The following is a 4789-nucleotide window of genomic DNA, read 5'->3' as shown; positions in this document are numbered from 1 at the left end:
CTGTGTGATAAGGTTCCAACTGCGTCTGATCGCTTCCCTCCGCGAGCACCGCATTTGGTCTTTAGTGTGGACCCTGTCGATTAGATGCTGGCATTTGGCTTCCCGATCAGCCCGCGAATCAACCAACTGCGGGAGGCAAGCAACATCCAGTTGACAAGGCCGCGGGCTTCTCTGTCTGGAAGACCAGGGACCAGGGCCTAAGGCCCCAGTCCTCAGGTCTCGGGTCGCCGTGCCCACCTCATGTCCGCGGCAAGCGTTGGACTTGACCGTCAACTTGGGATTTCTACGGTAGACCAGATGACTTTGGTCAGCAGCAGTACCACCCGCATTCACTAGGTGTCGCTTTTTCCTTGCGTCGTTTCTTCCTCTCCAACTGTTTCCACAGTACTTTCAGTTTCTCTTCGTTTTGTTTTTCTTTTATTTTTCTTGCTCCTCTTTCTACACACTGAAGTTGCTGTTGTTTCACATTTACCTTTTATTTATTTGTAGTTTTTGAGGCAGGTTGGAGTGTAAAAATGCAATCTCGGCTCACCGCCGCCTCGACTTTCCAGGGCTCCCTCAGGCGATCTTCCTATCTCAGCCTTCGAAGTGGCTGAGACTACAGGAGTCACTTAATTCTGTGATGTCGAAGCTGAAGCGAGCCGTGATCATGCCTTGCCCTCCAGTCTGAGTGTTTCAGAAGGTAAGAGAGACAGATTAAAGAAAAAAATTCCTTGAAATAAACTGCAATTCACTGTGATCTAAATTACCTTGTAAAGTTTTTCACTCCCACGAGTTTGTTTATTATTACTGCTGTTTGTTATTATTTCTTTGTATTATTGTTTGTCGTTATTGTTATTGTTTTTATTATTTATGTAATTATTTAGAGATGGAGTCTTCCTCTATCACCCAGAGTGCAGTGCAGTGGCGCGACTTTGGGTCACTGCAGCTTCAAATTCCTGGGTTCAAATTCGAAATATGGCGAAACACCCTGTATAGTAAAATCTGTCAATGACACCTTCAGGACCGTTGGTTGTGGCGGCTGCAATTTCGGAGGCTGAGGAGGGCAGTTCGCTAGAGCTTGGGAGTTCAAGACAGCCTGGGAAACAGACTGCAGAGCATTTGTCTGACCAAGGCCCGCTGCAGCCTCCACCTCCCGAGCCCAAGCGATGTTCTCAACTCAGGCTCCAAAGGATCTGGGACAACAGGCTCCTGCCATCACGATGCCCGGATTTTTTTCTTTTCTTTTCTTTTTCAGTAGAGACGGGGTCTCACTGTGTTGCCAGGGCTGGTCTCAAAGTCCTAGGCTCTAGCAATTCTTCCACCTCAGCCTCCCAAAGTGCTGGGATTATAGGTGTGAGCCACGATGCCCTGCCCTCTTTCTTATTTCCTTCACTTTTTCTCTTTTTTTCTTTCTCTTTCTTTCTGTCTTTTCTTTTTCTTCTCTCTCTTTTTCTTCCTCCCTTTTTTCTCTCATTTCTCATTCTTTTTTTTTTCTGTTTCTATGTCTTTCGGTTTTCTTTTTCATCTTTCTTCCCTTTACATCTCTATTTTCTTTTTCTTGATCTTCCTTACTCTCTCTCTCTTTTCTTCATTTGTTTCTTTCCGTCCCTCTGTCTGTCTGTCTTAGTGTGGATTTTGGAAAATTCTACTTATTCTGTATCTCCCTGTGTATCACAAGCCTCTGTGACTTTCACTTTGTTGTTTTTCCTCCTTGCCGCGTAAAATGCATTCACTGCTCTTTTATTTTGGTGCTCTGTGGATGTTCGAAGGGTGGGGGAAAAGTGGACCACGAATTTGATTGGTTTCATGGGAGACATGGGAGACGAAAGAACATATGATGATTACTTCGCTAAATGCCCTGTTTATTCTTTCAACTGCACTCATAAAAGTAAGGACGCAGTTGGTGGGTTGAGAGATCTCTGTGTAGTCATGACTCCGCAATTATACTTGACGAGAGCGGTGATGATGAACGGGCGGCATGGAAACCTGCCCTTCTTTGGTGTCAGTTGAGCACAGTGAGAAGAGATTCAGAACGGCCTGTGTCTCAACCTGATGGTACTGTGTTTCTGCTCTGATCTTTAGGAATGAGAGAAGCATTCCCGTGCATTCCCGCCACGTCCTTGCAGTTTTCTTTTTATACTTTTCGATTAACTAACGTATTTATTAATTTATTTGAGATGGAGTCTTGTTCTGTTGGTCAGGCCATGGCGCAGTGTCGGGCCACTGCAACCGCCGCCTCCCAGGTTCCAGCGATTCTCTTCCCTTAGCCTCTCGAGTAGCTGGGATAACAGGCACGTGCCACCATACCCAGCTAACTTTTACCTTTTTAGTAAAGACAGGGTTTCACCATGTTGCCTAGGCTGGTCTTGAACTCCAACTTCCAGGAATCCTGTGGCCTTGGCCTCCCAAAGTGCTGGGAGATCCCAGGTCATCAGATTCGAGAAAGAATGTTGGTTGATATAGAGAGGCGAGACACACTGCGCCTGACCCAAATTGCTATTTTTAAAAATAAACCAGTAGGCTGGGTGCAGTGGGTCACTACTGTCATCTCAGCAGTTTGCTAGGTGGAGGTGGGAGGATTACGAGGTCAGGAGTTTGAGACCAGCCTGGCCAACTTAGTCAAACTCTGTCTGTACGAAGAATACAAAAATTAACCAGGTGTGGTGGCACGCACCTCTAGTCCCAGCTACTCGATATGCTGAGGTAGTAGAATCTGTTGAAGCCGGGAGACGGAGATTGCAGTCAGCCCAGATCATGCCACTGGATTCCAGCTTGGGTGACAGAGTCAGACTCCATCTAAAAAAAAAAAAGTAATTAAAAATAAGTGAGTTTCCAAGAAAAAATAGAAACCCACAGTGACACAAACATATGCCTCTTGCCTTTTGAGGCAGCAATGACACTACAAACTTGTAAACTCACTTCATTTATTGACTGCGGACCATGGGTATTTGTGATGCTTCCTCTTGGAACATAATTCTGTGTGACACCATACCCAGCTAACATTCGCCTTTTTAGTAGTCAGAATTTTGCTATGTTGCCCAGACTGCTCTTGAACTCATGAACTGCAGGTATCCGCCCGCCCAAAAAAAAGAGCTGTGATGAAAGCAGAGACCCAGACAGATTTCAGCCCTCAAAATGGTGCACGCTGCCACATTTCACAGATCTTCCCTGGGCCTTATTGGTATTTGCCCAACATAGAAACGCTTTCTAAAATGTGAGAATTTGCTTCCATAATATTTCCACAAGCGATGCTTTGGTCTGTGTTTGTTTTTACGTTTTGTTTTGTTTGTAGTTTTTACTTTACTTATCTCTTTTCAGTTGAAGTAGATTTTACCGATTTTAGGAAGATGTCTATTTTCCCGAAAACCTGTTAGCTGGTGTTTTCTTCTGTCATTAAGTAGCGATTTTCAGAATCTCTCAAGGTACAGTGAGAGCCGATTGATATAAACTGTACTTCATAAAATCTTCTTTCTTTTCTTTTTTTTTTTTTTTTTTTTTTTGTCTTTCAGGTGGAGTTTCGCTCTTATTGCCCAGGCTGGAGTTCAGTGGCGCGACCTCAGCTCACCGCAACCTCTGCCGCCTGTGTTCAAGAGATTTTCCAATCTTCACCTTTTCGAGTAGCTGAAACCACAGGCAAACACCGCCAGGCCTGGCTTTTTTTTTTTTTTTTTTCATAGAGACTAGGTAGCTCCATAATGGTCAGGCTGGTCTAGAACACCCAACCTGAGGCGTACCACCCAACTTGACCACCCAAAGTGCTGAGATTAAAGGCGTGAGCCCCGCGTCCGGCCATAACATCTTATCCTATAGAATCCAGAGAGGTTAGGTCTGTAGTCCCTGAGACCAGCCTTCCTTGGATGAACTCCAAAGTGATGGCTGAGGATTAGGGAGTGTGGGGGGGGCTGGAAAGTCGGTCCACTATTTTTGCTACCTAGGCCATGACATCCCCCGAACCCCATCGCTTGCTCACCCTTTGAGATTCCCCCCCTCCACCGCCTTGGTGGCAGAACTCTTACTTTCATTTCTGTCTTTCTTCGTTTGTTGGGTTTCAGGACGGGGTTCAGGAAAGACGGTGTGCGTGGGGAGGGGGTGTAGGGTGGGGATGGAGGGGAGCGTCCTAAGGGTCGATGTAGTGTCATGCCTCTTTCATCACCACCACCGAAGATGAAAGCAACAATCATCTATATACCACGTGTTTTCACCCATAAATGGGAACTAAATAATGAGAATGCATGTGAAGAACTAGGAGGAGGAGAGACACAGGAGCCTACTTGAGGGAGGAGGTGTGGAAGGACAGACAGCTTCAGGACAAAACAAAACGAGCAAAACACAAAAACTGTCGGGTACTGCGCTGAGAATCCGGGTGAGGAAATCATCGGCAAACTGAACCCCCTACTCAGAAGTTTACCTATGAAACAATCTTGCACATGTATGCTTCGAAAATAAATAACAGGGAAGAAAGAGAGAGAGAGAGAAAGAGAGAGAGAGAAGTAAAATAAAGCACCACCTCCTTGACCTGACTCAGGGGGTTTGGGGTCTTCTGGGGAAACGTTCTGAAACAATGGAGTATTTTGGTCTGTTCTTTCTTGTGTCTTTTTTCTTTTTTTTTTTTTTTAAGGAGGACTCTCGGTCAGCCACCCAGGCTGGAATGCAGTGGTGCACACTCGTTTCACTGCAGCAAATATCTCCCGGGTTGAAGCGATTCTCCACTCTAATCCTCCTGAGTGGCTGGGATTACAGTCACCAGCAATAACGCCCCGCTAATTTTTGTACCTTAGTAGAGAAGGGGTATCGCCATGCTTGCGAC

At 45.7% G+C, this 4789-nt stretch overlaps 1 long non-coding RNA gene across 1 annotated transcript; it reads left to right on the top strand.

Annotated features, from left to right (window-relative positions):
* Positions 1-352: 352 nt before the first annotated feature.
* LOC134808696 (uncharacterized) lies at positions 353-4563 on the top strand. Its single transcript, XR_010152107.1, has 2 exons — positions 353-682; positions 3492-4563. It is a non-coding gene; the product is annotated as an uncharacterized LOC134808696 (long non-coding RNA).
* The last annotated feature ends 226 nt before the right edge of the window (positions 4564-4789 follow it).

The sequence above is a fragment of the Pan troglodytes genome, chromosome 17, assembly GCF_028858775.2.
Source record: "Pan troglodytes isolate AG18354 chromosome 17, NHGRI_mPanTro3-v2.0_pri, whole genome shotgun sequence".
Classification (NCBI taxonomy): domain Eukaryota; kingdom Metazoa; phylum Chordata; class Mammalia; order Primates; family Hominidae; genus Pan; species Pan troglodytes.
Note: the sequence above shows the minus strand (reverse complement) of the source record. Positions and strands in the feature narration are given on the sequence as shown.